Source organism: Equus caballus, chromosome 16 (genome assembly GCF_041296265.1).
Source record: "Equus caballus isolate H_3958 breed thoroughbred chromosome 16, TB-T2T, whole genome shotgun sequence".
NCBI classification, from domain to species: Eukaryota; Metazoa; Chordata; class Mammalia; order Perissodactyla; family Equidae; genus Equus; species Equus caballus.
The window spans coordinates 8,365,386-8,389,210 of record NC_091699.1 but is presented as its reverse complement, the minus strand read 5'-3'; the positions used below and the strand labels follow the sequence as shown (position 1 = coordinate 8,389,210).

The 23,825-nt window shown below is 36.1% G+C and overlaps 1 protein-coding gene across 1 annotated transcript in view; it reads right to left on the bottom strand.

Annotated features, from left to right (window-relative positions):
• Nucleotides 1-23,825, bottom strand: part of LOC138918159 (uncharacterized) — an 80,728-nt gene that overhangs the window by 48,316 nt on the left and 8,587 nt on the right. The gene's annotated exons all lie outside the window — the stretch shown is intronic.

The window sequence follows — 23,825 nt, the reverse complement described above, 5'->3', positions numbered from 1 at the left end:
CTTTTACGGGACCAGCCTGCAGGCTGGTGACAGTCCTGCAGTATCTAACAGAAGCAAATGCAAAAACATCTCTGGAACGACAAGCTCTTAACTCAGGCTATACAGGGCTGCCACAGATAAAACTGTGCTGAAAATGAACTTACGTTACAATTACACAGAACACATAAGGAAACAGTCTACTGGGATCAATTGCCAGTAGATGATAACAGCAGACAACAACAAATAGAATCAGAGTTGCAAAAACTTTAGACTGTCAAACTATCACCTAGAAGCAAAAAATTAAGCATGATTCAATATTTAAATGAGATATCTAAAATATGCAAAAATAAAACACTATAAAAATATTCAGATTTGAAAAAGAATCAAATATAACATCAAAAAAATATATATAGTCATAGAAAAAAACCCTTCATAGATGTGCTAATCAGCAGATTAGACCTCGTGAAGAAACTTAGAGAACTGGAGGAAGGATCTGAGAAAATTCCCCAGAACATGACACTAAGAAAGATGAGGTAAGAGACAGAGAGGGCAGAGGTCAACAGGCACGCCACTGGAATGCCAGAAAGACAGAAGCCGGAGAGCTTGAGGAGGGACAATATTAGAAGACACAGTGTCTGGGAGTTTTTCATAACTGATGAAAAACAACACTCTCCATATTTAGAAAGAACATTTATTCCTTAGCAGGATAAATAAAATTAAATTTGCATCAAGGGATGTCACTGTGAAACTACAGAATCCTAAAGAAAAGGACCAGAGCTTAAAGCATCCAAAGATGGCAAAGACCACTTCAAAAGGAAAGAACCCCCCTGGTGGCAGACCATTCAGAAGACCCTGGAATAATACTATGAAAGTACGGGGACAAAAGAAGCGTCAGTCTAGATTTCTATGTCTAGGTTACCATGATTTAAGAGTGACAGAAAAATAAAGTAAATTTTCAGATAAAGCTTGGGAGACTCTACTACGAATACTCTTGCAGAAAAGCTTCTAAGGATACAGAATATGTATATTGCTTCTTACATATTCGTATATCTATGAACATGAGCTCAGAAAATAGAAAAAGATGAAACAAGAAATTATGAACAAAAAACTAGTGTGAATGTGCATAAATGTAAACAAGCTGTGACTTGAAGAGACAGCTGGTTAGAATGGTGGGAAAAAACACCATATATGCTCTTGAGAAGACACATAAACATATGGATGCAGACAGTTGCAATATTTATGAAGAAAAAAGATATAACAAACAAATATTAACAAAAAGAAAACTGGTGAAACTACACAATAATAGACATAATGGATTTTAAGGCAAAGATAGTTATTAAGGATTAAGGGTACTTAATAATAAAGGGTTCATTTCATCACAAAAATATAATAGTTCTAATCTTGTAAATGCCTGATTGAATATACTTCAAGCTATGGAAGGCAACACTGCAGGATGTCAAAGAAAAACTGACAACTTCATAATCATAATGATAGAGTTTAACATTCATTCTCAGAAACTGTTAGATTAATAATAATAATAATCTGTCAAAACCAATTTATTTCCAAACTAATGTAACGCTTATTAAATAGCTTTAGTATTCCCTGATTCCTCTGCTCTTCGCTTATTCTGCCACTTGTGGTAATGCAAGATAAAATAAAGGTGATACAGATTGGGTAATTAACTAATTTACCCAAGAAATATTTACTACAGGACCTCGAGGCTCCAGGCACTGTTCTAGTCTATGGTGTCACAGCACTAACAGAAAAGGTGACTGCTCTCCTGGAGTTTACATTCTAGATGGGCACACAGAAAACTAACAGATGACCATATAAAACGTTAAATGTGTATATTTAGACATTAAATGTCAACATAGTAATATAAATACTAAAAAGAAAATTAAAGCAGAGTGAGTAGTGCAGGAGTTGGGTGCATAGTTTGTTACCTTACAGGGCTCTCAACTAAGCACCCGATGCTCAGGTGATGAGGGAGCAGAGAAGCAAGAGGGTGCTCCCTGCAGGTCTCTAAAGAGACAGCTGTCCAGGCAGGTAGGAAACCAAAGACGGAAGCCTGCTCCGCCTCTGCAAGAACAGCCAGAACTGAGGCTGCAGTGGAGGGAGCGAGGGAGACAGCGTTGGGAGGGCAGCTCAGAGAGGTGTGTGTCGGGGTGCTCAGAGGGTGCAGCACTTTCTAGGGTGCGGTTTTTATTCTAAGTGACGTGGGAAGCCATTGCAGAGTGAATGGAAGAGCAGTGTGATCTGGCTTCCAGTTTTAAAGGGTCACTGTGGCTGTTCTGTGGAGAACACGGTGGTGGGGAGGGTGCGGGGGCCAGGGCTGAAGCAGGGAGCCGGGCAGGAGGCTTCTGTAGTAATCCAGGGGCAAGACAACAGTGGCCGAGACCAGGGCGCAAGCAGGAGAAGGGACAGGAGGAGAGGGATTCTGGGTCTATCGTGAAGATGGATAAAGGATGAGTCTTTCCAGGCAGCAGCAGCCACCCATGTTATACTCTCTCAGGTTCTTAATGCCTCGGATTTGTTTTTCTTTTCAGTGTCTCCACTCTCATAGGCTATTGGGTCTGAAACAACTGTATTTAAAAACTGATCAACTGCAACATGCTTTTAAAAAAAAAGCTTTGAAGAAGTTGTAAATACCGCTGAGAGCTCTCTTTGAAAATCCATTCCGCATAAATAACCTGCTCATTAAAAGGCAAAGGGAGTGAAGGGCGTTGGGGGGTGGCACCTCCTCAGTAACTCAGGCACCGAGGAAACTGGATCTGAGAGGGCAAGTCAGAGGCAAGGTCTTAGACAAATGGCAGAGAAAGAGGAGTTTCCTGGCCCTTTCTCCACTGTTTGCTGAACAGAAAAAGGAAAGATGGCTGAATGGTGGTTTTGGAGACACAGGCAGACAGCAGAAAGCTGTGCACAGAATCTGCCTAGTTCCACAGGTAACTGGACAAACCAGCAAGAGACAACTGAAGTCTAGTGTATTCATTAAACACTTGCCTCAGTAATAGCAGCTTTCCTGCAATTTTTACAGCCTTCTTTCTGATGCTGACTGCTGTATGAGAAAGCTTACAGTGACAAAATCTTAGCTACGGCAGAAGAGAGGATTTAAAAATCACAAAACCAATCAGTAGATGAATGTATAATACAGTTTCACAAGGGCTCCTGAGAATGAGATTTCACGAACTAAAAATTAAGAAAAAGACTGCTGACAAATTTACATTTCAGAATTGACTCGTCTGATCTTGCCTGGAACCTCTGAAGCTGAAAAATTAGACCAAAAGCTCTCAGTCTGCTTGCAAAGGGAATGAAGAACCAAACCTTTGCCCAACAAATTGTAAGGCGCTCTTAACGTGAATATCTAACTGATGGGCGGTGCCCGAGGAATCGCCCTTTTCCAGGATAAAATGGTGTTCTGTCCCTTTCTCCTAAATGCTACTGGATGCATTTTCCCCTGGACTCTAATTAGAAGCTACGCAGGATGCTGATTGCATTTATCATTACCTGCAAACTATAAAATGTCCATCAAAAGTCAGGTTCTCAGTTGTGAGCAAATCTAACCCAAGATAGACCTCGGTGCTACATAAGTGAAACTCCACTGTACTTGAAAAGATAGAACTTCCTCAAGCAAACGTCCTTATGGTTAAACAGACTCAGGAAAAAGATCTGAAAGTACTTCAGACAGTATACAAAGAGGTAATATTGCAAAATTTGAGAATTCTCTAAAGTGCTTAAATTTTGGGGGGAAACATAATTTAGTTGTTAGAAGTTTTGTCATGCAATGATGAAATCAAGTTATTTGAAAATAACTTTCTAGAAGTTAAAACTGCAAACAACCCAGATGGCCTTCAATGGGTGAACAGTTAAACAATGGTACATCCAGTACCACGCAATACTAGTCAGCAGTAAAAAGGAACAAACTATTGTTACGTCACCATGAATCTCCAGGGAATTATGCTGAGAAAAAAGCCAATCCCCAAAGGTTACACACTGTACAATCCATTTATTAAACATTCTTGAAATGATGAAATTATTGAAATGGAAAAGATATTAGTGGCTGTCAGCGGTTGAGGACAGGGGTGGAGAGGTTTGTGGGGAGGGGAGCAGGAGGAAAGTGGGTGTGGTTATAACAGAGCAATACCAGGGATCCTTGTGGTGATGGCATTGTATCTTGACTGTGCTGGTGGATACAAACCTACACATGTGACAGCACACACACGTGTGATAGAACACAAACTGGGGAAGTCGCTAAATAAGATCGGTGGACTGCAACAATGTCAGTATCCAGGTTGTGCTACTGTGGTATAGTCACATGCAAGATGTTATCATTGAGGGAAACTGGGCAAAGAGTACATGGGATCTCTTTCTATTATTTCTTAAAACTATATGTAAATCTAGAATTATTTAAAAGTAAAAAGTTTAATTTGAAAAAAGTAAAGAGTGGCTGGAAGACTTGATAAACATATCAGTTTGAGCACTGATTCACTGTCAAAGGTAAACTGATAACGCTTTTCAGAATTTGGCTTTTAATAACAGTATCAGGAGAATCTTGCAGTGGCTAAGGGTGTCACCAAATGCTGCTTACTAAATGTAGAATTATTCTGCCCTTTGAAAATAGCTAGAAAAATACAGTTTTGTATGTTAGGGCAACTCTTAGAAGCCAAGTAATCCAGGAATTCAATCGCCTATTGATGTATAACATACATAACATAAACTCATTTTAAGTGTGTAAATCAATGAGTTTTGAGAATGTATAGACCGGTGTAACCACCATCACCACAAAGAAGATACTGAGCATTTCCATAGCTCCACAAAGTTCCCTCATGTCCAGTCCTAGTGAATAACTTATCTGCCTTTGGTCACTAGAGACTAGTTTTGCTTTTCGAGAATTTCATAGAAAGACAACTATACAGTACATATTGTTTGGTGTCTAGATTCTTCTGCCTAGCATAATGTTTTGAAATTCTACCAGGTTACTGGACATAGCAGTCATTCATTTTGATTATATCTGGGTGGTATTTAACTGTACAGATGTACCATAATCTGTTTATCCATTCACTTATTGAAGTAACATTTGGGGTAGTTTTCAGTTTTGTCAATTACGAATAAGGCTGATATGAACAAGAGCATATAAACCTTTGTTGGGCATGTTTTATTTCACTTGAGTGAATATGTAGTAGCTAAATTACTGGATTGCACAGAAAATTACGATAAACTTTATAAGAAACTTCCAAAATGATTTCCAAAGTGTTTGTACCAGTTTACACTCCCACCAGCAGCATGCTTCACAACCTCACCAACACTTAGTATTGTCCATCTTTTCCTTTTAGCTATTCTGGTGGGTGTGCTGTGTTATCACACTGTTTTAATTTTGATGAACTCCAACATATCATCTTTTTCTTTTTTCTTGTTTGTGCTTTTTGAATCCTATCTAAAAATTATCTGCCTCCTCTGAAGTCACAAAGATTTCCTCCTATGTCTTCTTATACAAGTTTTATGATTTTAGCTTTTAAATTTAGGTCTATGATCCATTTTAAATTATTTTTTGTTTATGGTGTGAGGTAAGGATTGAGGTCCATTTCCCCCTGATACTGACAGACAACTGTTCTAGCACTATTTGTTGAAAAGACTATCCTTTCCTCACTGAACCAACTTTCTATCTTTGTGGAAAATCGATTGGCCATACATGTATGGATCTATTTCTGGACTCTATTCTGTTTCATTCATGTATACATCTGTTCTACCAATTCTATGTTGTCTTGATTACTGTAACTTTATAGTAAGTTTTGAAATCGTTTAAGCCAAATCCTCTTGTTGTCCTTTTTCAAAAATGCTTTGGCCACTCCAGTTCTTTTGCATTTCCAAATAAATCTTAGAATGAACTTGCCATTTTTTTACAGAATAGCCTGTTAGGATTTTAATTGGGATTATTTGAATGTATAAATCAATTTGGAGAAGACTGATAACTCAACAACATTGAGTCTTCTAATTCAAGAGCCTGGTATATTTCTCTAGTTAGTTCTTCTTCAATTTCATTCAGCAATATTTTGTAATGTTCAGTGTAGTGATCTTGATATTTCTTGTTAAATTTATCTTTAAGAATTTATATGTTTTGATGCTAGTATAATTAGCCTTGCTTTAAAACCATTTCATTTGCCAGTTGTTAATAAATAAAATCTATTTTTGTACATTGACATTTTTCTGAGATCTTGATAACTTCACTTATTTGTTCTAGTAGTTTTGTTTTTTTTGCTGGGGAGGATTCCCCATGAACTAACATTTGTTGCCAATCTTCCTCCTTTTGCTTGAGGAAGATTTGCCCTGAGCTAACATCCACGCCAATCTTCCTCTATTCTGTGTGTGGGTCACTGCCACAGCATGGCTGCCAACGAGCAGTGTAGGTCTGCACCCAGGAACTGGACCTGGGCTACTGAAGCAGGGTGTGCCAAACTTAACCACTAGGCCCTGGGGCTGGCCCCCGTTCTGGTAGCTTTTATGTAAAAATAACGTCAACTGAAAATAGAGTACATCTTCCTTTCCAACCTGTATACCTTGTCTCGCCTTATTACACTGGCCAGGACCTCCAGTAAAATGTTGCACAGAAGTGGTAAACTGGACATGTTTACATTGTTACTAATCTTAGAGGGAAATATTCAGTTTTTCACCATTAAGTATGAAGCTGGTAGTAGGTTTTTCACAAATGTCCTTTAAAAGGTTGAGGACATTTCCCTCCAATCCTAGCCTTCTGAGAGGTTTTATCATAAATGGATGTCGAACTTCATCAAATTCTTTTTTCTGCATTTATTGAGATGGTATCCTTTATTCTTTACATACGATGAATTATATCAATTGGTTTCAAATGTTAAATCACCCTTGCATTCCTTTATATTGCTAGATTCAATTTGAGAATTTCTATGTGTATACATATAAGGAATATTGGGATGTTGGTCTGTAATTTTTCCCTTCTTGTAGTTTTTGTATGGTTTTGGTACCAAGATGATATCAGCCTTATGAGTTGGGAAGTTGTTCCTCCCACCTCCCCCAGCTATTTTCTAAAAGAGTTTATGTAGGATTAATATTATTTCTTCCTTAAATATCTGTTATTCACCAATAAAGCCATCTGGGTCTGGGGTTCTCTTTTTGGGGAGGTTATTAATTATAAACTTGATTTTAAAAATAGATATAAGAAGACTTAGGTTTTCTATTTTTTATGTGTCAGTTTTGGAAATTTGTGTCTTCAAAAATTTTGCTGGGGGCTAGCCTGGTGGCGCAGTCATTAGGTCCACACGTCTGCTTCAGTGGCCCAGGGTTCTCTGGTTCGGATCCCAGGTGTGGACCTATACACCGCTTGTCAGGCCATGCTGTGGCAGGCGTCCCCACATATAAAGTAGAGGAAGATGGGCCCGGATGTTAGCTCAGGGTTAGTCTTCCTCAGCAAAAAGAGGATTGGCAGCAGATGTTAGCTCAGGGCTAATCTTCCTCAAAAAAAAAATTTTGTTCATTTCATCTAAGTCCTCTCTCTTAATTCTAATAGTGGTGAGTTATGACGTCTTCTGTCTCTTTTTCCCCCCTTGATGAGTCTAGGCATAACTTAGTCAACTTTACTGACCTCTTAAAAAATAGCTTTCGATTTCACTTACTTTATTTACTGAGTTCCCATTTTCTATTTTATTGATTTCTGCTCTGTATTATTTCTTTTCTTCTACTTTGGGTTTTATTAGTTATTCATTTTCTAGCTTCATAATTGGAAGTTTAGATCATTGATGATTTTAGACTTTTCTTATTTTCTAATATAATTATTTTCAACTATACATTTGTCCTGAGCATTGCTTTATGCTGCAACACAACATTTTTTATATATTTTCACTGGGTTCAAAATATTTCCTAATTTATCTTTTGATTTCTTCTTTATACCATGGATTACTTGGAAGTGTGCTTGTTTAATTTCCAAATATTTGGGAATTTTTGCAAAAGCTTTTTTTTTTTTACTGATTTCTAAGTTAATTTTATTGTGGTCAGAGAATGTACTTTGCATGAATTACAGGATATTTTTCAGACTTGTCTTATAGCCCAGAATACTGTAGATCTTAGTAATGTTCCATATTCATTTGAAAAAACTATGGATTCTGCTGTTGTTGGGTGGAATGTCCTGTAAATGTCCAGCTGGTTGACAGTATTGTTCAAGTCTTCTGTGTCTTTACTATTTTTATCTATTTGTTCTATCAATTACTGAGAGAGAGTAGTGAAAAACTCTCCAATTAATTGTGGATTCAGTTTTTGCTTTATGCATTTTTTGAAGCCCTACTATTACAGAAATATACATTTAAGATTCTTATGTCTTCTTGATGAACTGGCCCACTTGCAGCCTTCTTTGTCTAATATTAACAAAACCACTCCAGTTTTCATATGAGTAATGTTTGCATGGTATGTCTGTTTCTATCCCTTTACTTCTAACCCATATATGTCTTTATATTTAAATTACTGTCGCCTCCCCCAGACAGCAAATAGTTAAGTCTTGCTTTTTTAAATCCACTTGGGCAATTTCTGCTTTTTATTTGGAGTTTCTAGACCATTTACATTTAACGTAATTTATCAATATAGTTGGTTTAAATCTACTATCTGTTTCTTTTATATTTATCCCATCTGTCCTTTGTTACTCTTTCTCTTCTTTAAGATTTCTGTTGCCTTAATTGCATATATTTTCACAATCCATTTTATGTTATTTCTCCTGTTTGCTTCTTAACTACCATTTTTTGTTTTAATTTTTAGTCATTGATCTAGGCCAGCATTTATTTTGATATAACCTGTTCCTTTATTATACATTCAAATATATTGAAAAGACTACCAGTATAATTCATATACACATTTGATACTGATATATCCATAATGAACTTTCAACAACTGTAAATACATTGCCAGTTCTTTTCATCTAAACCCGCACTAACTCTCACCTCTTCTAGATTATTCTGAGGCAAATGACAGATAACATATTATTTCATCTGTAACTATTTCTGTATGTATCTCTGCAAGGACTTTTTAAAAATATGAAAACAATAGAATTTTTCCATTGAAAAAATTAACAATAATTTCTTGATAGCATTAAGGAGCCTGTCACTGTTCAGATTTCCCTGATTGTCTTTGAAAAAGATTTTTTTCACAATTTGTTTGAATCAAGATTTAAATAAGGTCATTCCTTGCAAATGTTTTTTTTTAACTGGGGGGGGGGGGGGTGAAAAAGATTCAGTAAGATTTAAAAACACTGCTGCTGCCACTACCATCCCTGAATCCAAGTAGGCCTGCTGTTTGAGTTAAAATTTTAAATAATAATTAAAAAGATTTAATTTGCAATATTAATTAAACACAGCTCCTATACTACACACATTTTAAATTGGAGTTTCCATTTTACATTGAAGAATATCATTCTTGGGAATTCTCTGAAGCCTACAATGCCATATCTTAGGTAACACTCCATCTTTTGAAAGCTTCAATTTTGGACCATTTCCAATATGAGTGATTTCCTATTACTTCATCAATATTATATTGCCAAATTCTGTAAGGCCATAATAACATCTTCCAAGAGGAGGAAAACTGATCAGGAATACTCTCTTAAATTTTGCCTGCACTGTTTTATTTATGACAATTAAGAGTTAAAGTGACTTAAAAATGTGAAGACTAGGGACTTCAAAAATTAATCAACCATTCTGACGTAGATTCTATTTCTGGAGTTTTAATGACATTGCTTTACCTCCCAAGGAAATGAGCTACAGATGTAGAGACAGCAATTGATAGGTTATGAGGACTAAGCTAATCAAAGACATTTAATAAATTATTCATAATTTCCTCATTGGACCTTTTTTTTATTAGCCTAAACTTTTTAAAAATCAAAGGTAAATTGGAAAACTCTATTACTTCAGGAAAAACACAAGAGGGCTTGAGAGCTGATTTTATCATGTCAAATAACATACTGACTCTCTAAAGAAATTTAATTAAGATTCTGATAATATTAAGCATTGTCATAATTGTATAAGATTTAATGAAAATGAGTTGAACATTTTTACAAACTTAAGAATGAATGCGTTTGTACTTAAGTGCATGAGGATTATTAGCTTTGAAAAGTATCTCAGTATATGCTAGCCACAATGAAAGTCACTTCTTACATTTCCAGTCTGGGAAAAATAGTTAACTGTTATTTTAGTTAAATTATATCACGTCCACCATTCTATAAAAGAGAGCCAAATGTCAAATAAATATAGCCAAAAAAGCTGCAGAAGTAGAATAACCTGTTCGTGTTCATGTTTCAGAGTCCATTAGTGATATTATGGAGCCATAGATTTCTGAAATACTTTCCCTTCTGTTCTGAGCATTTTTTTTTAATTCCAGAAATTCAATTAGATATTCAAGTCTTATTTAATTATCTATACTGTAGACTCTACAGTGTTCGAAAAATCCTAACTGTAACATGAGGCCTACAATGCGTCTTAGACTGATACTGAACTGGTGTGAAACAGTTTCACAAGAATTTGCCTAGTTCTTTTTAATTTGTGTGAACTATGGGTTTGTTTCTTGGTTGGGTCCATGCTTTATTGTCATGCTTCTCAAATTACATATGTTCTGATGTGCCACAGGATAAAATAGCACATTTTCTAGGAATAAAAGTTTTCCTTTTCTCACTGAAGAAAAATCGATGGATAAGTAATAAAAATTGTAATCTTAAACTGAATATGGCTATATTTTAGAATATAAAAGAAAATTCATATGCATTAAAAAAATAAAATACTGGATTAAAAGACAAACCTACCCTTTCATGGGTCTCTTTGGGCTCTGCTGCCAGAATCTCTATCCATTTGCCTTTATTTTACTTAGAGAAGTTGGCGAAAAGTAATGCTCTACTGAATTCACAAGAATTCTGAACATTACTATTTTTAAGAGTTTGAAAGAGTTTAATAAAAAGTGCTTAGAGGATCAGATGCTTTAAATTTGTTTTATATCTAATACACTAGGCATGCTTGATTGTTTATTTTATCTTGGGCTAGTATATTATTATTCCATTGTGGTTTGGCCCATTTCCAATTTCAGAATGCCTTGAGCCACAAATGTAGGTAGTGAGTGACTTTATCCTTCTCTTCTGAAAACGGCAGCACACACAGAAACATCTCATTCCATCTTTGACCTGGAAGATGAAAGAGGAATGAAGGGTATTGGGAGAACATTAAGTTCTCTGAACATCTCACTAAGGAGTGCTCAGCACAAACTCACAAGGGCTACAAAGTCTCTTTTTAAAGAATCAGACTAAATCACAACCAGACGGTTGTGTGTTGCTCATTTTGGGGGTGGTGTATGTGTGTGCTGGGGTGGGGTGCAGGAGGTCACCAGTCAAAGTTCCACTGCTGCTACGAGTCACAGGTGAATCCACAGGACGATCAACTCCACTCCCGTGTCAATTAGGATAGGCTCTGTCAGCCTCTACTTGTGGATGATCTGCCACAGATTCAGGCTTCGGATAATTTATATTCTCTCAGCCACTCACATGATGCAGAAAACAGCGCCTTGTCTGAAACGAAACTGCTGCACTACAGGACATGAAACATTTATAGAAGCCAGTCGAGAAGAGCAACTGATGGCTGCTGAGGGGTTTAATGAAACAAAGATAGAGTGCCCTTCATCCGCATTCATAAAATAGTTATTTGTACACAGTAGATCATAAAATTTAAGGCTACACATACTATTCTGTCCTCATCATTTAATATATTTGAAATACATGTTTTAAAAATATCAAAATCCACTGTATACAGATATTTAAAAATATATCCACTGTATTTCAATACTAAATCTCTAAGACAAACTCAAAGCAGTGAGTCTTCTCAGCACTCTGTCAATAATATATCTGGGGGAGTTCTGCTTACTTCAAAGGCAGCTCCTTGCCCAGCCAAGAAAGATCTACAAATGAGAAAGCTCCTCCAGACAAGGCTGACTATGTTCTCAGAGTGCTTCCTGAGCCAGCTCCAAGATATACATTCCTTGAACTTGTATAGGCTTGCCTTGCTTTATCTTCATTCTATTTCTCCAGTTTCTTCTCTTCCTTGTCCTTCCAATTTGGATAGCTTTATGATAGCATTTTCCAGCTCTTTGTCCTCTACCCATGCTTCCTAATCTATTTCGTGCATTCCTACGCCAAATTCCTCTTTTGAGCTTCCTTGGGTCACTCCTCTGACCCAAGTGACGTCCCTAGGTGTGTGATCCCCCTTCCTAGTTTTGCCAAATGAAGGGAACCAGAAGACATTATGCCAAAATAAGCCTTTTTGACATTTTGAGCTGAAGGCAATTAAGCAGTAGCAAATGCAGGAAAAGCTCTCTGCCCTCTCCCTATTTGCCTAAAAGCAGGATATAAATTTACAAAGGTGTCCCTTCTTCCCTCTCTAACAGGAAGGACAAAAGTTAATCACAGAGCAACTTTAGACCCTACCAGCCTGTAGATGGCACAGAGGAATCTACATAACGAACTTTACTAAACAGCCTTTATCTCCCACTCCTTTCTCATATATTTGCCTTCCTACAATATGCCACCTCTAGAGACTCAAGGTCCTTTTCCTTTGTCTTGTCATTTCTCTAAAAATGTATTGTTCTTTGTTTAAGATGCTATATAAGCCTGAATTCTAAGCCACCTCTTTGGGTTACTCCTCTCTGAGTTTCTCTCCCGTATATATGAGATATACATGCTAATAAACTTCTGTTTGTTTTTTCTTGTTAATTTTTCTTTTGTTACAGAGCACAGTCCAGAACCTAAGATGGGTAGGGGAAAAATTTCCTCCCCTACACTAACGTGGTTTCCCAGAACTTGCCTCCCTCCTGGCTTAGGGCAGACAGAAATAATGCCATAAAAATCCTCAGACTTAACTGGGCAGCAGTACTAAACACGTTTCCTGGTTTAATTGTAAAAGACATGAAATATTTCTGTGTACCTTCTTAATTTCTATTTAAAGGAGAAAAGTTGTTATAATAGATCAAAAATTATTTGCTAAAATGTTCACTGCTCCCAAGACATCAGGTATCTTATGAATCCATGAAGAACTTACAATGATAGCTCCGTTAACAGGGAAGAGGATGTTCTGGCCAAACATCCTTTGTTTACCTCTGATGTTCCTAAAAGTAGCTTCTGTGGCAGCGCCCAGGGCAAGGACATTTCTCCGCTTTATGATACCTTGGAAATTCTCTTTCAAGTGTGTCTCACTGTCCTAGTTGATCTCCCCCAAATTTTTACCAATACCAAGCTCTGCAATTCTATTTTGGGTTATAAGCAAAGTTATTAGTCACAGTTTGTTGAATAATTAAATAGGCATAATAAATGCAGATAAGACGTTTCATACACACTTTCCTCCAGATGAAAACTAGAGTTTGAATGCACAGATGTAGAAAAGCTTCAGACATTACTGAAATAGAAAACGTTGACTCAACACTGCTCTGCCCCTTTCCTTCGTCCCTTGATTCTCCTGAGCAGAATTCTGAATGCCTGTTTCCTAAGCCAAATAATTAAAAAGTAACAATAGGTCTATACAATCAAGTACTTCCTAAAAGCTCAATGTTAAAACAAATGAGATGATTTCCCATTGTCAATCGGTTTTCAGTCAACTAGCCTGCACTCACAGAAAACAAAACAGTATAGTTATATGAACAATAGTTTCCCATCCCCGAAGCTTCAGAAGTTTGATGGCTCGAATGCCTTAATAAATGCGTTTCCACGTATTACACATCAATCTCATTTTTAAGCTTTCAATGAAATCTTCATTAAGAATAAAAAACGTTACTGCAGCATTATTCACAAGAGCCAAGATATGGAAACAACCTGTGCCCATCCACAGACGAATGGATAAAGAAAACGTGGTATACATATGCAATGGAATATTATTCAACCATAAAAAGGAAATCTTCCCATTCGAGAGGACATGGATGAACCAGGAGAGCATAATGCTAAGTGAAATAAGTCAGATGCAGAATCACAAATGCTGTATGATCTCACTTATATGTGGAACCTAAAAAAGGCAAGCTCATAGAATGAGAAAGTGGGACGGCAGTTGCCAGTGGCAATATTGGTCAAAGGGCCAGACTTTCACTTAGAAGATGGATAAGATCTAGGGATTTAATGTCCAGCATGGTGAGTAGAGTTAATAGGATTGTATTACGTACTTGAAATCTGCCGAGAGTACATCTTAAAAGCTCTCAACACAAACACACACACAAAAGGTAACTGTGTGAGGTGCTGGACGTGTTAACTTGATTGTGGTAAGCATTTCACAATGTATACACACTGTACTAAATTACCATGTTGTACACCTTAAAAAATCATGTGGTACAACCTAAATATATACAATTTTTGTCAATCATACCTCAATGAAGCTGGAAAAGAGAATAAAGAATAATATACGATATATTTTCATGAACCTTAAAAGCTGAGAAGAAATTAATGATTTATAAATGGTTTTATAGTTTGGAAATTTTTTACCTCAGTTATGTCATAAAAAGTTCACGTAAGGCATTGTGATGGGGGAATTCCCTTATTTAAAAATATTTTTTAGGGTTGGAACACCCAATTTTGTAAACATTTACAATCCATGTTTTGTATCTGAAATACTCTGTCCCATAGTTTGCCATAAACTTTTATTCCTCAAGCCTTCCATTATTTGAAATTCCTAAAAGCCAGAGTTGACTTATAAAACTCATTCCATATTTGCACATTCTACGACATATTTTCACACGTTCTCTTGCAATGTCCTTGACCCTAAGCAGTGTACATGGTAAATACTTTTCTTTCTTTATGTATTTGTAAAAGGAACATTCATTTCTTTACAATAATTTTTAAGTAGGCTTGTATAAAGGTTGCTATCTATCTGTCCTAGATTATCAATCTTGAGGTAATGTCTGTGTCTTTTTAATACATTTTTAATAGCATGTAGCACAATATCAAATTCCAATGTTACAAAATGACTTTAGAAAAAACTCTTCATACTTCCAGCTACAAATACCTTACCAATGTGAATAAGATTTAAATTCTGTTATAAAATCCAACTATCAATAATTAAACATAAGAGTATTAACATTTATGGGTTTGTCCATACAGAATAGGTCTATATCCAATCTTTTCCCTGTAACTCATATATCAAATAAACAACAACAATAAGGAAAAATAAATTTTTATCTATTTTATTTTTTAGAGGGTTCCAGGGCACATGTGTCTCTGGAATCAAAATGAAGTTGGCAAATACTTGGAAATATTTATTTTAAAAATAAAATTCTTAGACGGAAAAAACAGCACTTGTCACAATAAAAGACCAGTCATGATACAGTGAAGGGCGTTATAATGAGCTCTTCCTAGAAATCATGGGGACAAAGTAATGTGTTCTGATAGTTTCCACTTGCCATTCGTGCATCATTTTGAAGCCATAGGGGTTCTGACTGATACCAGTTCATGAATGTCTATGCAAATTCCAAGTGATAAAACACGCAGTCATTGCTGTACAAACAGTAAGAACCTGTAAACCAAGATCATACATAATGGAAAAACTATTTTGTTTATTTTTTTAAAGCTGGCACTGAAACCATGAGAGTAGGAAGGACTTGAATACTAAATGATGTGTATTGAGGCAGCAGCTCTTTAATCTGAAAAACTGGGTTTAGTTCACACATGCAGTCTAGCGAGAAACTTTTTTTTTTTTTGGAGGAAGATTAGCCCTGAGCTAACATCTGCTGCCAATCCTCCTCTTTTTGCTGAGGAAGACTAGCCCTGAGCTAACATCCATGCCCATATTCCTCTACTTTATATGTGGGACGCATGCCACAGCATGGCTTTTGCCAAGCGGTGCCATGTCGGCACCCAGGATCCAAACCGGCGAACCCTGGGCAGCAGAAGCAGCACGTGCAAACTTAACCCCTGTGCCACCGGGCTGACCCCTAGCAAGAAACTTTCTGAGAGTATTTGGATTTCCAACGCTGTTCTTCTTTCTGTATCATAGAAAGATGATAATCTTCCTTTTATGTGTCTGTATTAAAAAATATATATTTTATAATTTTAATTATAATATAATAATGTATTTATATAAAATAGTTTATCATTTTTAAAATATTAATTTTTAAAAATAAATTTAAATACATACAAATATATTTTAAAATGCAGATGGTACCCCTCCACATCCCTTATATTAATAAATTTCAAATGCCCTGCCTTACCATCTACCTGTTCTTTTAAAAATTCTTCCTTTTTCTATCAGAATTTTAACTTCTAAACCCAAAGCCATTCACGTTAGCCCCGACTTAAAAGCCTTAACAGCTCCCTACCACCTAGAGCAGTGTTCCCCAAACTTAAGGCACTTGGTAACTCCTTTTGTGATTATTTACCATATTTTTCTTCTCCTTGTACTATTATTTGTTTAATAGTTTGAAAGAAATGAGCTTCCTTTTATAACTTAAATTAAAAATTTTTCTGCCATTTCCACAGTGGAATACAGTTCATCTTGCTTTACCAGTCAGAAGAGAATAGGTTATGCAGAGGTAACAACAGAGCCCCAAATCCCAGTCCACAAACTGAGTTAGTTTCTTGCTCACATTACAGGTCCATCTGAGGTCACTGGTGGGTCTGCTCCACATTTCTGTACTCTGTGACCATAGCTAAAGGAACATCTATTCTGGGACATTGCCAACTTTACTCCAAAGGGAAAAGAGGACACGGCAAATCCTTGCTCTTAAAGTTTCAGCTCGGAAGTGACACAGCTTGGTTCCACACTCATTTCCTTGGCCAGAGCAAGTCATGTGAACAGGACTGAATGGGCGAGGGAAATCTAATCTTTCCCCAGCGAGTGCAGCAGATAATTTGAACAATAATACAACCAAACACAGTTGCCAAGAACAGAAGATAGTTATAATAAAAATGGAATGAAAACACATTATCAATTTCTAGTTAGATAATGTTTCCTGCCAACTGTTAAAATCCTGATAGTGCCAACCAATTTTCTCCTTAATATATTTAGTATATCTGGAAGAGAACTATATCTCACTATGTCATATCCACATCTGGGTATCACATAAAGTCATTCACCTAAAATCTTTGCCAGTATGATTTCCACACCTATGAAAATGTACCTATAAAAATCAAATTAAATTCGGGGGCTGGCCCCATGGCTGAGTGGTTAAGTTCGCGCGCTCTGCTGCAGGCGGCCCAGTGTTTCGTTGGTTCGAATCCTGGGAGCAGACATGGCACTGCTCATCAAACCACACTGAGGCAGCGTCCCACATGCCACAACTAGAAGGACCCACAACGAAGAATATACAACTATGTACTGGGGGGCTTTGGGGAGAAAAAGGAAAGAAATAAAATCTTAAAAAAAAAAAAAAATCAAATGAAATTCCTAAATAAGGCTCTCTGACACTGATCCAAACTCACATTTCCAGGATCAACTCCAGTCTTGCATTTTCCTTCCTCTTGTCCCTATTGCTCCCTATGTCCCCTCTTTGACAAATCCCAAGCTCCCCAGACTTCAGCTCTGCAGTACCAGATCCTCGTTGCTAAGTTGCAGCAATATTTGATGAACCAAGACTCGCCATTGTTATTTGATATTCATCAAACACATGCAATTCTAGTCTCAGCCTTTATCATTATACTAAAAGTCTTACAGTGTTCTTTAGTGAGAAATAACTCACAGACTACTTTTCAGATGAAGTATGAACTGAAGAATAGTTTAAAAAATGTAAAAGGGACTAACTAAAAATGTAAGGTTTTGGCCTAAAATGAAGGGTAGTCAAATATATTATGAGTGTTACTACTTGGATAAAACTGTTAAAATGTGTTTATTATTATAATTAAATGTCAGCTAAGAAACTGGACAATGAACATGGAGGAGGCAGATAAATTATTCATAAATATTTTGCTTTTCTTATTTGTATACTTTGCATCATAAATAGCATCAGATTTCACAAGAGACAATCTCTAAATCCAAGAAAGTCTAAGTTTCTGCACGTGAAAAAAGAAGACCCCAGCGGGATGTGGTCTCTGAAATTATTTATGTATAGATGAAACTTACAAATGCAAAGCACACAGCTACAGATCTTAAAGGGGGTAATCTAGCATAATGACTTCTATTCCGGCAAAAACACAAAGGAAAGTTTAGTTCAAAAAGCAAAATGGATTAAAATATTTTATATTAGATTCTCTCTCTACTTCTCTCTCTCTATAAAATGTATGCTGGCAAAATTAATTTTAAACTATACTTTATTTTAAGTCCCCAATATAAATAACTGATAACAACAGCAATCCTGTATATGAATACATTAAGACACTGATATAGTTTGTTAATGATAAATTTCTTTTTCTAAACACCAACTGATGCATATCTTTAAAAATTAAATTAAAAAAAGAGAGGTGATGAAGGAAAATTCCTGTTTTTGCTATTTGGCCTAATTTCATAATACACCTCACACTGTCACTACAGATATATTGCTTCCCTGATATACCAGTGAATGTTTTGAGGAAATGTGCTGAATATTCCTTTCAATAATTTTTAAAAAGTATTTGTCATGTAGTATGACTACAAGCAATATGTAGTATGCATTCCTAAGTAGATGGTTAAGTTTTATTTTTTAAACTTTTTCAGTGTTTTAATCAGTACCAAGTAAACATTTAACATTGTTAATTAAAATCGTTATCACTCTCATTTTTCTTTTAGAGGTTTCCTTTCCTGGAAATAAGTATGAATGCAGGAGATAAAACTAAAATGAAATGATAGGAACACCACATCCTCTCATTTGGAACTGTGGTACTTTCAAACTCCTATATATAAATTTTCCACTGATGGCAGCCTTTTCCATTTCTCATTAAACAATTATTGATTGAATGCTTGATATGTACAAGGCATCAAGGGATTAAAAATAGTGCAGGATACAGACACCGGTATCTATAATCCAGAAGAGAAGATACATCCAAACCCAAATTACTAGCATGTAAGACAGTATAATTATCATATAAATTATATAAGGAAGTGCTAGAGGACAGTAGGGGATATAATCAGCATTGTGTTCTGGGGCCAACCAGAGACTGTAAGGAAAAAGTGACACCTGATCTGGGCAAAAAATAATGGTTAAAAGTCAGGCAGAGATCACAAAGAGGGAGAAGGAGGGTAAATTCTAGGCAGAAAGGACAGCCTGTGGAAAGGCATCGAGGTAGGAAATCATAATGGATATGGGATATTTCTCATAAGGGGTTTAGATTGACTAGAATTCTGTGTGGGAGAGGGGTGGGATGCGGGGAAAAAAGGCTGGTTGTTGTATCAGAGTGCAGCTTTCAGAAAAACTTCTCTGCTGAATGAACACAATAAACCAGGCATTCAGTGCGAGTTAGAACAATGAATTGCCAAATAGGGAATTTATCTAGCTATTTTAGTGTGTATAATTACAGGGCGAAAATGATGTATTATAGGAAGCAAATACTGAATCAGCACATTAAGAAAGTATCCATCATTAGCAATACTTTTCAAGAGTCAGGGTGTTTAAATTTCCAGAATAGATTATTCATGGTTTTGTATGTAGAGAGAGTCAGGAGATATGGAGGTGGATGCACAGACACAGATAAATAAATAGAAAGTATCCTAATGCACTTATCTGTTAGGAAGTGCTTATTCTAATCTAGAAAATGTTCCATCATTAGCAATACTTTTCAAGAGTCAGGGTGTTTAAATTTCCAGAATAGATTATTCATGGTTTTGTATGTAGAGAGAGTCAGGAGATATGGAGGTGGATGCACAGACACAGATAAATAAATAGAAAGTATCCTAATGCACTTATCTGTTAGGAAGTGCTTATTCTAATCTAGAAAATGTGTTACTGACAAATCTAAGAAAAAAATAAAAATTAGTAAGTGATATTACTACTTACATTTGCACAGGGCATTCTAATTTGACAAGTGTCTTCAGATAGACCCTTATTTAATCTTCATAAAAACCAGACTGTTAAACAGCAATTATATGACTCCCATTTTACTCAGAGAGGCCCAGCCTGTCCAAGGGCCACTTATGAGGTAAATGATAAAAGCTCAAATTTGAAACTGTCTGACTCTAAAATGTGCATCTTTCCACTACCCAAATGTTGTTCCCCTAAAAATGGTGGACTTACTGGCTTTTTAACTTCGAGAAAGTCATTCAGACCCTCTAAGCATCACTGTTCTTCTGTCTAATGGGAATAAAAATCTCACTTCACAGAGGTGTCCAATTGGTTTTGGAAAATTATATTTTTTCTAGAAAACTGTTTTACCTGTTTTCAAATGCATTGGACAATTTTATTCGTAGTGTTCTCTTATGAGGTTTAAAATCTTTACTATCTATTATGTGCCCTTTTGTCATTCTAAATACTGTTTATCTGTGCCTTCTTTCTCTTCTTAACCAGTATTACCAGAGGTTTCTTCATTACATTGATCTCTAAGAAACAACTTACTTTTGTTTTTTGATCCTTTAGTATTTCTTTGCTTTGCCTTATTTTTTTTCTCTTATCTTTTAATTTCAATCATCTGCTCACTCTACAGGCTAACTCTGTTCTAGTTCTAACTTCCTGTGGATCTTTTCAGTTGCTAATTTTAATGTCCTATTTTTCAGTAAGATTTCTTCTTCCCTCTTTAATTAATTTGAAGTATTTTTTTAACCTCCCAAACTAAAGTAGAAGTGGTGATAAATATCTTTCTATTGCTTGCAGTGTTATTGCATTTTGGTTAGAAAATATGTTTTGCGTAATATTGGTTATCTAGATTTACTTAAAATTTACTGAAATATATATACATTTATAAAAATTTATTGAATTTGGGGCTGGCCCCGTGGCCGAGTGGTTAAGTTCGTGCGCTCCGCTGCAGGCGGCCCAGTGTTTTGTTGGTTTGAATCCTGGGCGCGGACATGGCACTGCTCATCAAACCACGCTGAGGCAGCGTCCCACATGCCACAACTAGAAGGACCCAGAACAAACAATATACAACTATGTACCAGGGGGCTTTGGGGAGAAAAAAGGAAAAAAATAAAATCTTAAAAAAAAAATTTCTTGAATTTATTGTTCTTGAATATGGTAAATTGTCATAAGTGCTCTATGTCTGCCTGAAAAGAATGAAATTCTCTATGTGTTAGGTTGATTATTTAACTCTTACACCAAGCTTGTTATTAAGTTTTCCCAATTCTCTAATCTGTTATTTTTTTTGTCTTCTTGATTTAGCACTTATCTAATTTTTTTCACTCCTTTATTTCCAACCTTTCTATGATTGTCTCTCGTAAATAGCATACAACTGCATTAAAAAAAATCCAGTTTGAGGATCTTTATTAGGTATGTTTAATTGGTTTATCTTTACTATAATAACAAGCATATATTTATACTTAATTTTGCTGGGTTTTTTGGTGATTCCTCCTAACCATGTTTCTTTTCCCCTGTAAATTCCCTCTTTTCCTGTTTTATTCGTTTGATTGATTCTCTTGGTTTTTTCCCCCTCTATTAGTACATATTTTTAAGAAATGACACTCATATTTTTAACATGTATATTTAGCAAGTTTCAAAACTAATTATAGTCTCCATTTGTTTCTGAAAAAAAACAAAGGAATATAGAGGGCTTTTTTCTAGAAGTTCCCATACCACCTTCTATGTTATTTATCTTTTATTTTATGTTATTTTAGTTTTCCAAGGTTTTTTTTTAATTTACTTAAGTATATACTTAGGTATATACATGTACGGATACTTACATACACATATACACATACAATGCACAACTCATGAGTGTACAGCTTTCAATATAATTGAAACAATTATACTACCTTCTTTATTTCTTTTACACATATTATTTAAAAATCTCTTTCAAAATTTTATTTGTAATACAAGGTTCTTTAGGTATTCATTTTTCCATTTGTCACACTTGGTGGCTTTCTTTCCTTCATTAATTGATGTAGTCTGTAATTTTTGACTGTCATCTCATATTTACTGAGTTGCTTTCCAAGCAAGTCTCATGTGTCCTGGGTTCTGACAACGGCATGTTTATGTTTGAAGTGGCTCTGTGGATATCTCCAGTTTGGGACCCACTTTTTCTCAGTGTTCATGTTTTTCAACACGTTCATGCTTCACAAAGGCAGTGTGAAATTAGAACCCGTGCTTCCCCATAGTGAAGGCTCCTGGTTCTGCTTTCTCATGTGTGACACTGCTTCTATTCAGGGCCCCAAGTGGGCAGCAGAACTTAGCAGCTTGCCCAGTCCAGCCCAGCCCAGTTTTTCTTGCCCCTATTTCAGAGCCTAAATAGCACTTCACAGTTCCAGAGGCAAGGCTGGGAGCTTTATCTCTCAGCAACTAAAACACTAACTTCTCACCCTGAAGCCCTGCTTCGCTTCTGATATTCCCATGGGCTGTTGGGTCTCTATATGGGCTTGCTGCTCTCCCTCTCATTTGTGGCAGCTGGGGATTTCTCTCCAGTTCAGCTGTGCATTAAACCAGTGTTCGCACGTGTGTGGGATGCGTGTGGGAGGGGCAGGGGGTGATGGGCAAGAGGAGGTTTTCCCTCAGCTTGGTGCACTGTATTTTCTAGACGTATGCTAAATGATTTTTAAATGGGCTTTCCTTTTTTATTTTTAATTGTGGTAAACTACACATAACATAAAATTTACCATCTTAACCACTTTAAATGTTAACCATTTTTAATTGTACAGTTCAGGAGTGTTAAATATATTCACACTGTTGTGCAAACAATTTTCAAAACTAGTTTCATTTTGCAAAACTGAAACTCCATATCTGTTAAACAACAACTCCCTTTTCCCCCTTTCCCCCGACCCGTGGCAACCAACACTCTTCTTTCTGTCTCTATAATATGACTGCTCTAGGTATCTCATATTAGTGGAGTCATACGACATTTGTCTTTTTGTGACTGGCTCATTTCACTTAACATTACGTCTTCAAGGTTTATCCATGCTGTAGTATGTACCAGAATTTCTTTCCTTTAAGTCTGAATAATCCATCATTGTATATATATACCATATTTTGTTTATCCACCCATTTGTCAATTGATACTTGGCTCGCTTCCATCTTTTGGCTATTGTGAATAATGTTGCTACAAACATGGGTTTCAAATGCCTCTTCAAGATGTTGTTTTCAATTCTTTTGGATATACCAAAAATGTAATTGTTAGATGATATGTATTCTTTTTTAAAATTCTGTGAAACCACTGTACTGTTTTCCATAGTGGCTGCATCACTTTACATTCCTATCAACAGTGCACATTGTTTCCACTTTCTCCACCTCCTCCACAACAATTGTTTTTTTGATAGTAGCCATCCTAATGGATATGAAGTGGCATCTCATTGTAGTTTTGATTTGCATTTCCCTAGTGATTAGTAACATAGAGCAGTTTTTCATGTGTTTACTGGCCATTTGCAGATAGATCTTCTTTGGAGAACTAAATGATTTTTTAAAAATATTTTTTATTGAAATTTACCAACATATAGAAAGGCATGCTGATTGACTCAAAGTTTTGTTTCCAGTAAATTATGGTTGATTATACAAACGGTTTTCCTTAGTTGAGACAATTCAGAGTTCATCAAAATCATCATATGAAGTCCATCATCAATGGTATTACCATTCCATCCCGTGTCCCTTCGGGAAATAGCTACAGTTAGAGATCAGGATATATGGCCATGAACTGCCTCAGTACTGGCCCCTGAAATATCTATAAATAGTATATCTCAGATGTGAATCCAAGTAATGGTAGATTTTGCCCTGAGAATTCCATTCGAGGTAATCGTATAAAACCTATCAATCAACCAACAAACAAAAATACAGTGAATGCTATTTTACCTACAAATAGA